A 12,692-nucleotide genomic window follows, 5' to 3' on the forward strand; every position below is an offset into this window, starting at 1 on the left:
GTGGGATTTGAGCTCACATCTCTGGTTAATATTCCAGGCCTCTAGATTACTAGTCCAGTAGCATAACCAGTATGCTCCCGTACCGTACCATGGGTCAGACACTGCAGAACAGCATTCAGTGATTCAAAAGCAAAATACTGCGGATGCTGGAAATCTGAAATAAAAACAGAAAATGCTGGAAGCACTCAGCAGGTCAGGCAGCATCTGTGGAGAGAGAAACAGAGTTAACGTTTCAGGTCGATGACCCTTCATCTGAACCATTCAGTGATTGCTCCTTTACCTCTTCTAGCTACTGAATAATCCCCCACAGATCAGTTTTGATGTAATTTATGATCTCTTTATGTGTCACCTCCCAGCTATCATCCAGAGTATTCACTCCCTCTCCCACTCAGCTAATCACAATTTGTGAAATCATTCTATAAACTTTGCTTTAAAATACATACGGTTACAACTCAACAAAAACTAACTGCATGTTGATAAAAGAAATCAAGCAAAAGTTAAAGAACGTTATTCACCTATTTACAACAACAACTTGTATTTATATAGCGCCTTTAACGTGCAACTTTGAATAAACAGGAATGAAGTGTTCTCATAAGCCTAAGCATCCAATTCTCCTAGTGGGTTGATGTATCTGATTCTCCTGGTGTTCTGATAGGTTGATGTATCTGAATCTCCTGGTGTTCTGATAGGTTGATGTATCTGATTCTCCTGGTGTTCTGATAGGTTGATGTATCTGATTCTCCTGGTGTTCTGATAGGTTGATGTATGATTCTCCAGGTGTTCTGATAGGTTGATGTATCTGATTCTCCTGGTGTTCTGATAGGTTGATGTATCTGATTCTCCTGGTGTTCTGATAGGTTGATGTATCTGAATTTCTTGGTGTTCTGATAGGTTGATGTATCTGATTCTCCTGGTGTTCTGATAGGTTGATGTATCTGAATTTCTTGGTGTTCTGATAGGTTGATGTATCTGATTCTCCTGGTGATCTGATAGGTTGATGTATCTGATTCTCCTGGTGATCTGATAGGTTGATGTATCTGATTCTCCTGGTGATCTGATAGGTTGATGTATCTGATTCTCCTGGTGTTCTGATAGTTTGATATATCTGATTCTCTTGGTGTTCTGATAGGTTGATGTATCTGATTCTCCTGGTGTTCTGATAGGTTGATGTATCTGATTCTCCTGGTGTTCTGATAGGTTGATGTATCTGATTCTCCTGGTGTTCTGATAGGTTGATATATCTGATTCTCTTGGTGTTCTGATAGGTTGATGTATCTGATTCTCCTGGTGTTCTGATAGGTTGATATATCTGATTCTCTTGGTGTTCTGATAGGTTGATATATCTGATTCTCTTGGTGTTCTGATAGGTTGATGTATCTGATTCTCCTGGTGTTCTGATAGGTTGATATATCTGATTCTCTTGGTGTTCTGATAGGTTGATGTATCTGATTCTCCTGGTGTTCTGATAGGTTGATGTCTCTGAATTTCTTGGTGTTCTGATAGGTTGATGTATCTGATTCTCCTGGTGTTCTGATAGGTTGATGTATCTGATTCTCCTGGTGTTCTGATAGGTTGATGTATCTGATTCTCCTGGTGTTCTGATAGGTTGATGTATGATTCTCCTGGTGGTCTGATAGGTTGATGTCTTTGATTCTCCTGGTGGTCTGATAGGTTGATGTATCTGATTCTCCTGGTGTTCTGATAGGTTGATGTATCTGATTCTCCTGGTGTTCTGATAGGTTGATGTATGATTCTCCTGGTGTTCTGATAGGTTGATGTCTCTGATTCTCCTGGTGGTCTGATAGGTTGATGTATCTGATTCCACTTGTGATCTGATAGGTTGATGTATCTGATTCCACTTGTGATCTGATGTGTCTATGGCCCTGAAATTACTGTGTTCGGGAAGGGCCGGAAATAAGATTTGGAATGAGCACAATTCCACTGGAATTCCACCCTGACCAAAGTGCCTCTTTCAATTGTGGTGGGAAGTGCGTGTCTTGGGAACTTCCTGGAAACTCCACCCTAATAAGATATCAGGACTAATGATCTAGAGACGAGAGTTCAAATTCCACCACGGCAGCTGGGGAATTTAAATTCAGTTAATTAAATAAATCTGGAATAAAAAGCGAGTATCAGTGATGGTGACCATCAGACTGTCAGATTGTCGTAAAAATACAATGGTTCACTAATGTCCTTTAGGGAAGGAAAGCTGCCGTCCTTACCCGGTCTGGCTTATGTGTGACTCCAGACCTACAGCAATGTGGTTGATTCTTAACTGCCCCTCTGAAATGGCCTAGCGAGACACTCAGTTGTTTTAAGGGCAATTAGGGATGGGCAATAAATGCTGGCATTGCCAGTGACACCCACATCCCATGAATGAACTTTAAAAAAAATCAGGGAACCTAATGCCAGCTGAGAACTGGAGTGAGTTTTCATGAGGGCCTTCTGTAGGGCCCAAACCTTAACTAGGGAAATGTAATGAATCCCAGATTCCAACCAGCAGATCAGAGCAGAAGCCACTAAAGTGCTGCCTTTTGCCCTGATCCTTACTGTTGTTACAGCAATGCATTGTTGATCTTTTCCATCAAAATCTTTCATTAATTCCCATATCATCGGTGGCCCTTTTCACTTGTCCTAAATACAGAACAATGAAAGGGCCTAAAGCTGAGTGAAACAGAGTGTATATTAAAATGTTTAATGGTGAATTTTGCATATTACATATTGAATAAATGGCAGGGCTGCAGGTGTCAGCAGCATCTAGCACACTTGTGTCTGCCGTGGCTCAGTGGGTAGCATTCTTGTCTCTGAGTCAGAAGGTTGTGGGTTCAAGACCTGTTTCAGAAACTTAAGCATAAAAATCTAGGCTGACACTCCCAGTGCAGTACTGAGGGAGTGCTGCACTGTCAGAGGTGCCATCTTTCAGATGAGATGTTAAACTGAGGCCCCGTCTGCTCTTTCAGGTAGACATAAAAGGTCCCATGGCACTATTTTGAAGAAGAGCAGGGGAGTTCTTCCTGGGGCCAATCATTATCCCTCAATCAACATCACAAAAAACAGATTATCTGGTCATTATCACATTGCTGTTTGTGGGAGCTTGCTGTGCGCAAATTGGCTGCCGTGTTTCCCACATTACAACAGTGACTGTACTTCATTGGCTGTAAAGCGCTTTGGGATGTCCGGTGGTCATGAAAGGTGCTACATTTTGAGCATATTCAAGGCTGAGATAAATAGATCTTTGGACTCTAGGGGAATCAAGGGATATGGGGATCGGGCGGGAAAGTGGAGTTGAGGTCGATGATCAGCCATGGTCTTATTGAATGGCAGAGTGGGCTCGAGGGGCCGTGTGGCGGAGGGGGCTCGAGGGGCCGTGTGGCGGAGTGGGCTCGAGGGGCCGTGTGGCGGAGCGGGCTCGCGGGGCCGTGTGGCGGAGCGGGCTCGAGGGGCCGTGTGGCGGAGCGGGCTCGAGGGGCCGTGTGGGGGAGCGGGCTCGAGGGGCCGTGTGGCGGAGCAGGCTCGAGGGGCCGTGTGGCGGAGCGGGCTCGAGGGGCCGTGTGGCGGAGCAAGCTCAAGGGGCCGTGTGGCGGAGCGGGTTTGAGGGGCCGTGTGGCGGAGGGGGCTCGAGGGGCCGTATGGTGGAGCGGGCTCGAGGGGCCGTGTGGCGGAGCGGGCTCGAGGGGCCGTGTGGCGGTGTGGGCTCGAGGGGCTGTGTGGCGGAGCGGGCTCGAGGGGCCGTATGGCGGAGCGGGTTCGAGGGGCCATGTGGCGGAGCGGGCTCGAGGGGCCGTGTGGTGGAGCGGGCTCGAGGGGCCGTGTGGCGGAGCGGGCTCGAGGGGCCGTGTGGCGGAGCAAGCTTGAGGGGCCGTATGGCGGAGCGGGTTCGAGGGGCCGTGTGGCGGAGCGGGCTCGAGGGGCCGTGTGGCGGAGCGGGCTCGAGGGGCCGTGTGGCGGAGCGGGCTCGAGGGGCCGTGTGGCGGAGCGGGTTCGAGGGGCCGTGTGGCCGACTCCTGCTCTTATTTCTTATGTTCTTACATAAATGCAAGTCTTTCTTGTGCACATGTTGGATAAAAACAAAAGCTGTTATGATAATTTTGGGGTTCTTTATTTCATTTCTCCCGAGGAGACTATTACAAAGCTACGAATAGATAGCCATCATGTACAAAACGCACCCACACATTTCTAAAAGAACACCACCACAAATTAATGAGTCACCTTACTAATCTTAAACATACGGAAATACAGGCCCACAGAATATGTTGCACTCCATCTGGCCAGTTCCAAAAACTAACATCTCTTCATCGCCCACTCCCCAAATATTTTTCCAAATCACTTTTAAGTTATTCCACACTATCTGCCTCTGCCGCCTCCCTGAGCACTCCATTCCGTTAATTCACCACCCACTGCATGAAGCAATTAAATCTAAGCCGTCTGTGCACTTTCCCTCTTCTGAACTGAGCCTCCGTTTCTTGGTGCTGGAGTATGCGGCAATCTCAAACAGATTATCGGGGGTCCATTTATCTATTTCCTTAAGAATGTTAAATAACATCTGACCTGAGCCGTCCCTTCTCCAGAGAAAACAATCCCAGGTTCTTCGACCTCTCCTCGTGGCCCAGATACCTTAAGCCAAGTATCAATATGGTTGCCCTTTTCTGCCTCCAGTGTTTGGATATCCTTGCTGAAGAACGGCAGCCAGGATTGTAAGCGAATGAATTGCTTATTATTTACAGTCTATTGGGAAACAACATAAAAACGAACTCATTAATACCTGAACTACTTATCGTTTCAGAGCCTTTTTAGATGCTGAGAGGCTGTTTCCCCCTGGCTGGGGAGTCTAGAACTAGGGGGCATAGTCTCAGGATAAGGGGTCGGCCATTTAGGACTGAGATGAGGAGGAATTTCTTCACTCAGAGGGCTGCGAATCTTTGGAATTCTCTGCCCCAGAGGGCTGTGGATGCTGAATTGTTGACTATATTCAAGGCTGAGATCGATAGATTTTTGGACTCTACGGAAATCAAGGGATATGGAGATCGGGCGGGAAAGTGGAGTTGAGGTTGATGATCAGCCATGATCTTATTGAATGGCGGAGCAGGCTCGAGGGGCCGAATGGCCAACTCCTGCTCCTGTTTCTTATGTTCTTATGTTCATAATTTGCATAAGTACACCATGCTTTAAAAAACAACACTTAAAGTAACCAGACTTGATCCTATTACTTGCATCTTCTTTTATTTCTTTTTGTTGTTTCCTCTAAGGTTGTTCTCTCTGGTTTCCTCCCCTTCCTGTCCACCAGTCTTGCCATCTTCAATTTCTCCCCTCTCAGGTTCATTTTCCCTTTAATCCATACTTCAACCATTTGTAGTCTTCTGTCTTCCTTATCTCCTGCTGCCGTCCCAGGCTTGACTCCCCCTTGAATAAGCCCTCATCTGCACTCTGTGCCTCCCTTGGGCCCATCTAGGCACTTATCGCTGCATCCTTACCATCAGCAGTGTCCACTGCCCCATCATCCTTTCTGCCCAATGAGCCCATTGGAAGCTAACCTTTCCAACCTCCTGTCTTGCTCACCCCGCTCACTACTGTCCCCTTGGACTCTGTCAGCAGATCAACAATCACTGCCCCTCCACATTTCTCTCCAAAAAGGTCTGTTTGCTCATGAAGAAGGCCCTTGCCGTCCATAACCTTATTGTGGATGATCGCATTGACATCCTGGCTTTGACTGTTACTTGGCTGATGGGTGGTGACACCTTGCCCCTCACTGAAACCTCTTTGCCTAGCTATATTTTCCATCGCCCACCCCACCCAAACCACCTTAGTGGTGGTGGTGTGGCCTTTTTTCACTAAACCACACCCTAGTCTCTCTCTCTCTACTTCTCTGGTCTCCTCTCCTCCTTTGAACATCTCACCTTGTTCCACCTCTCTCGCCTCTCACAGAATCACAGAATCACAGAAACCCCACAGTGCAGATAGAGGCCATTTCGGCCCATCGAGCCTGCACCGACACATATCCCACCCGATCCCCGTAACCCCTACACCAACACATATCCCACCCTATCCCCGTAACCCCACGTATTTAATCCCCCTAACACTAAGGGTCAATTTATCATAGCCAATCAACCTAACCCGCACATCTTTGGACTGTGGGAGGAAACCGGAGCACCCGGAGGAAACCCATGCAAACACGGGGAGAATGTGCAAACTCCACACAGACAGTCACCCGAGGCTGGATTTGAACCCGGGTCCCTGGCGCTGTGAGGCAACAGTGCTAACCACTATGCCACCATGCTCCTTTAAAATCATCATTGTCTACTGCCTTCCCCAAAAACCAACCCGAGCTTCTCACTGACATCCTCCTTCCTTTCCTCCCTCAGCCCTCTCAACCTCGGAAGTTTCAATCTCTATCTCAGTTCCCTTTGTTCTCTCCCCTCTGAATTTACTACACTCCTGTCCTCCCTAAATCTCTCCCTCCATTTAAGTCATACCTAAAGTCACAACCGCCCTCTCGACCTTGCCATCTCCCATGAGCTATCGACTCCCCCCACCCCCCTGGTCTCCATCACAGAAAAGGCCATGTTGTGATCTTTACAGGGAAAAGGACATTTTTGTAGATTAAAGGCCTTGCATTATTGTAAGTTGTTGTTATTGTATTTGTGACACTTTTTCTCAAACCCTTTCTGTGGTAAAATGATAAGCAAAAAAGAGCTAAAGTGAGAGAACACGTAAAAGGGCGGGGATCAATCCCAAGGCATGCATTCTGTCTTTTCTGCACATATTGAATATAATTAGGTTTATATAAAAAAGTTGTTTAGCAAAATCAATACTTTTATCATTGAGAATTTTAATTTAAAAAATTATATAGTTGGGTTATATAGTATGGGGTTCGCTAGCATAGTGGTTATGTTACTTTTATAGTAATCCAGAGGCCTGGACTAATAATCCAGAGATGTGAGTTCACAATCCCACCATCGTGGCTGGGGATTTAAATTCAATTAATTAATAAATCTGGAATAAAAAGCTAGTATCAGTAATGGTGACCATGAAACTACTGGATAATCGTTAAAACCCATCTGGTTCACTAATGTTCTTAGGGAAGGAAATCTGCCGCTTTTACCCGGTCTGGCCGATATGTGACTCCAGACCCACAGCAATCTGGTTGACTCTTAACTGCCCCTCTGAAGTGGCCCAGCGAGACACTCAGTTGTCAAGAAGGCAGCTCACCACCACTTTCTCAAGGTCAATAAATGCTGGTCTTGCCGGCGACGCCCACATCCCATGAACAAATAAAAAATATATACAAAAGTGGATGCTGGAAATACTCAGTGGGTCAGGCAGCGTCTGTGGAGAGAGAAACAGAGTTAACGTTTCATCAGAACTGGAAAAAGTTAGAGATGTAACAGATTTTAAGCAAGTACAGAGGCAGGGAAAAGGAGGGAGGTGAGAAAAGAACAAAGGGGAAGGTCTGTGATTGGGTGGAAGGCAGGAGAGATTAAAAGACAAAGGGGATAACGGTGCGAGGCAAAAAGCAATGGTAATGGGACAAGTAAAGAAACAAATGATGGGTCTAGAAGATGTGTAAATGGAAATGGCAGAATCAGCAACAGCTGGAAGAATGGGGGGGGGTGCAGAGGTTATGATCTGAAATTGTTGAACTCAATGTTTAGTCCAGCCTTAACAGTTGAGAGTGCATTTTTTTAAATGATTTCTGCTGTTTGTGAATCTTTGACCAATTATGCACCAGTTAATGCCACTTAGGTGTGGTTGACATTGACAGTAGTTTTTCTCAATAGCATTTTGCAAGACAGCTTAATAGTTGACGATGCTCCTTATAAGTCAAATTGCAGTGTAGTTATGATATATGCAATAGTTCTGGATGGGAAACAGCTGCTGAATGAAAGGATTGACTCGTCCGACACTGACCAAGCAGAAAGCAAACTTGAAAGGGTAGTAGCTGGGATTTGCTTATTTCTAAATATAACCATGTGGCTAATGGTATTGTCCCTGCTTTGAACCAGAATGTTTAACCAGAATCTGCTGCAAAATGGAACATAATTATACTGAGGCTAATATAATCAAAGAGAGATGTGTCAAATTTGTATTAAAAAGGTCCAGCACTATTTTTGCTGATTCTAGAACTAATGTACGTCTTCCAAAGGGTGAGGAGGTCTTTGTTCATCAGAAGATTTTTTCCCTTTTCATCATCAAATGGACGTTCCACCTGAAACCTTCAGTTGCAGTTCTCCCTCACTGGGTGGTAGAAAAATACACCTAAAATGTCAACATCCAACACTTCTGGCTTTAAAAAACATCTTACAGTTTGCAATAGGGTAGTGTCCTTTTCAAGTATAAACTGTACATTTGCCATTAAAACAAATGGATTGAAATTATACTGGGGGTAATTTTAAGAACATAATAAGGAGCAGGAGGAGGCCACGCGGCCCCTCGAGCCTGCTCTGCCATTCAATAAGATCATCGCTGATCTTTGACCTCAACTCCATTTTCTCGCCCGATCCCCATATCCCTTGATTCCCCTAGAGTCCAAAAATCTATCAATCTCTGTCTTGAATATACTCAACGACTCAGCATCCACAGCCCTCTGGGGCAGAGAATTCCAAAGATTCACAACCCTCTGAGTGAAGAAATTCCTCCTCATCCCAGTCTTAAATGGCCGAACCCTTATCCTGAGACTGTGCCCCCTAGTTCTAGACTCTCCAGCCAGGGGGAAACAACCTCTCAGCATCTACCCTGTCAATCCCCCTCAGAATCTTGTATGTTTCAAATTTTGACTTTGTGCAGTAATGTAGTGATAGTGAATCGACAGTTTGTTTTATATCTCTCCCCATTTTTATTTCCTATGTTGACTTCAATGGAAATAAAAATGGGGAGAGCTGTTAACCGGGCTGCCGATTCGCTATCTCCCATTTTATACTGTAGTCTAAATCTACCCTACTCAATGAAGGTGTTAACACATTTATTTAAACAGGAACCTGTTTATTACTGATGTCTCACATTGCAATTTTAACACACAAAAGTCTTCTCTTCTTCTCAGGCAGTCCCTCGGAACCGAGGATGACTTGCTTCCACATTAAAAATGAGTTCTCAGGTGACCGATGAGTCCAATGCGGGACCTACAATTTCTATCACAGGTGGGGCAGACGGTGGTTGAAGGGGCGGGTGTGTGGGGTGCTTGGGTTGACGTGCGCTCCTTCCGCTGTTTGCGCTTGGTTTCCGCTTGCTCCCGGCGAAGAGACTCAAGGTGTTCGGCGCCTTCCCGGATGCTTCTCCTCCACTTTGTGCGGTCTTGGGCCAGGGATTCCCAGGTGTCGGTGGGGATATTGCACTGTTTCAAGGAGGCTTTGAGGGTGTCCTTGAAGCGTTTCCTCTGCCCACCTGGGGCTGTCTTGCCGTGCCGGAGCTCCGAGTAGAGCGCTTGTTTTGGGAGTCTCGTATCGGGCATGCGGACAAAAGTCTTACAACAGATATCACCCACCAGAACTGTCCTGTTGTGTGAATGACTGTCCAACAAGTAAAGGTCACATGGCTATAGTTTGTACTTGCCTTATATGTAGCGGTAAAGCAAATCTTTAGTAAGACTTCACGGCTCTGCTGTGTCAGCCCTGGCTCAGTGGGCAGCACTCTCTCGCCTCTGGGTCAGAAGGTCATGGGTTCGAAGTCCCACCCCAGAGACTTGAGCACAAAAATCTAGGCTGACACTCCAGTACTGAGGGGAGAACTCCCCTTGCTCTTCTTCGAAATAGTGCCTGTTACGTCCACCTTGGAGAGCAGACGGGGCCTCGGTTTTAACGGCTCAGCTGAACGACGGCACCTCCGACTGTGCAGCACTCCCTCAGCACTGCCCTGAGCACTGCCCTGGAGTGTCAGCCTAGCTTTTTGTTCCCAAGTCTCTGGAGTGGGGACTATGAACCCACAACCTTCTGACTGCAAGACGAAGGTTCTGCCCACTGAGCCACGGCTGACACAAGTAACAGTTCCATTTACATATCTCTAGAATATTTATATTCACTGATTTATTAAGATGATGGTGTTGTAGTTCAATGGTAGAATGCCCTGGTATAAATGAAGAAGCCCTCTTGCTCCGGTTATGCACTGAGGATTTCTCTAATATATATAAAACATTTGGTGACATTTTAAACTGACGTCCTTCATTGTGTTGCACAGAGAATTCATCATCCAGCCTTCAGTACACTCATAATGTCACCCTATTAAAATGCACATAACCATCTGTGTTTTATCCCAATGCACTAACATGAAGAGCTCTCGACATGCACAACGCCGCATGTAACAATTCATGTTATTTCTCCAGTTGAATGATTTTCAAAATGAAAGAAAGTCTTGCATTTCTATCGCGCTTCTCACGACCACCGGACGTCCCAAAGCGCTTTACAGCCAATGAAGTACTTTTTTGAAGTGGAGTCACTGTTGTAATGTAGGAAACGCGGCAGCTAATTTGCGCACAGCAAGCTCCCACAAACAGCAATGTGATAATGACCAGATCATCTGCTTTTTAGTGATGTGGTTTGGGGGATAATATTGGTCCCAGGGCACCGGGAAAATGGTAGAATCTTCAAATGGTTTTTCCAAGAGCCAGCAAGACAAAGAAATGAGAGAAGCCACCAAGACTGCTGGAAGAATTTTATTCAGTAACATTTCCTACACTCAAGTTTCCTTGACAGATGCCAGTGAATTTATTTTTAACCTTGTTGAGCTTATGTTGCCTCTCAAATGACCGGCCCTGTCAACAGTACCAAGGAAGAAGCAGTGGGCCTGGTAAAGCAGGCTCGACGCTGTCAATCTGGTCAACACTCATTGCTTCGCCTTCAGCTTAGATCAGGTGATCCCCCCCCACTCCCAACCAAAAGCCATTACTGCAGATGTTGGACAAGAAGAATGAGATTGTCCTTGGACTACTGCAAGAGGAGAGAGCAATGATGAGGCTGATTATGGCAAAAATGGTGACGCTCAGCAGGATACTCGTGTCCAGTGGGTGTGCCAACCGCCCCCCCACCCCCCCACCCCATCCCAATCATCGTATGGGCTGTGGGAGCCCATAAATCCCTCCTTCTGTACAGGACTAACCGCCCTATGGTTACAGCTACAGAAGGAGTGTTCAATCCTGGCCTGGCAGACTGTTAGTCAGCCTGCCAATCCTTCCACTACTTCACACTGTTCCCCAAGGGGTATAATGTGAAGATACAAACAACCGACCTCCAGAATTGAGAAGTCGTATAGAGAGAGAGAGAGGAGTTAAGTCACTTTATATTAAATAAATGAAGAAACCTGGCTTCAAGATCTGCTTTATAGACTAGAATATTGTCTATTGTAATAGGTGGCTGCCCAGTCTCTATTTGGCATTAAGTAATGACAAATGCAGGCTCGTGCAGATATGGTACAAAGGAGAGTTCTTTCTGTAGTTCTGCAAGAATGTGTGCACCCTCCCTGAGTTGTTGACAAAGTGATTATCCTTTAACCTCTAGGATCTGAGCAGACAGGTGGCCTTCACTCTCTGTTAACTGCCCGAGGAATTCAAACGCACAGGTATTAATTAGTCAGTCACAGTATAATTGTAAGTAAAGGCAGCTTTAACCCAGTCGTTTAGTGGTAAATACAGCACCCAGCATAGCACTGAGACATAGACACCAATGACAACAACAACTTGCATTTATATAGCGCCTTTAATGTAGTAAAACGTCCCAACGCGCTTCACAGGAGGGTTATCAAACAAAATTTGGCGCCAAGCCACATAAGGAGCTATTAGGGTAGATTTAGAGAGGTTTCAAGGAGCGTCTTAAAGGAGGAGAGAGAGAGAGGCGGAGCGGTTTAGGGAGGGTATTTCAGAGCTTAGGCCCTTGGAAGCTGCAGGCACAGCCAAGCAATGGTGGAGCAATTAAAATCGGAGATGCACAAGAGGCCAGAATGAGAGGAACGGAGATATCTTGGGGGGGTTGTAGGGCTGGACGAGGGTGTAGAGGTACGTCCCAGGTTTGATCCCTGGTCTGTACTGAGTTAGTGAACCTCAACTGACTATTACAGGTTGAACCCCGGTAATCCGGCACCCGGCGGTCCATAACCTTCAGTGGTCCGGCATGAGGAAGGTCCTGCTGTCACATTCCCTCCCTGGGATGGGTCCAGCTTGGGTCCCGGGACCGCCGCCGGGTCAGGATCAGCGCCTGGACCGTGCAGCATCACCGACGGCTCGGCGGAGCGATGGAGCCCGAGCAGCTCATGGGCGGCGGGGTCGGCGGCGGCACAGGGAGGGCAGCAGCAGGAAGAGGAGGAGCAGGTGGTGGCGGTGTTTGTGGTGACTTTCGACACCTTCAGTGGTTCGGAATTTTCAATGGTCCGGCACCGGCCTGGTCCTGAGGGTGCCGGATTACCGGGGTCCAACCTGTAATAGAATTGTCCTTTGTGCTCCTATGCTAGGGAGAGGAAATTAGCTAGGGGTCACGTTCCTGGTTGGTACCCAGTGGGGCCTTACTAGGGAATAGACATCAAGGAGAACAGGAACAGGTCGCTCTGTGGTGCTTTTCACGGAGCTACTGTTAGGAACAAGTCTGTGAGTTTTTTTTAAATTCGTTTATGGGATGTGGGCGTCGCTGGCAAGGCCGGCATTTATTGCCCATCACTAGTTGCCCTTGAGAAGGTGGTGGTGAGCCGCCTACTTGAACCGCTGCAGTCCGTGTGGTGAA

This window comes from Somniosus microcephalus, chromosome 17, assembly GCF_052327205.1.
Source record: "Somniosus microcephalus isolate GS21.2 chromosome 17, FLI_Smic_1.0, whole genome shotgun sequence".
Classification (NCBI taxonomy): Eukaryota; Metazoa; Chordata; class Chondrichthyes; order Squaliformes; family Somniosidae; genus Somniosus; species Somniosus microcephalus.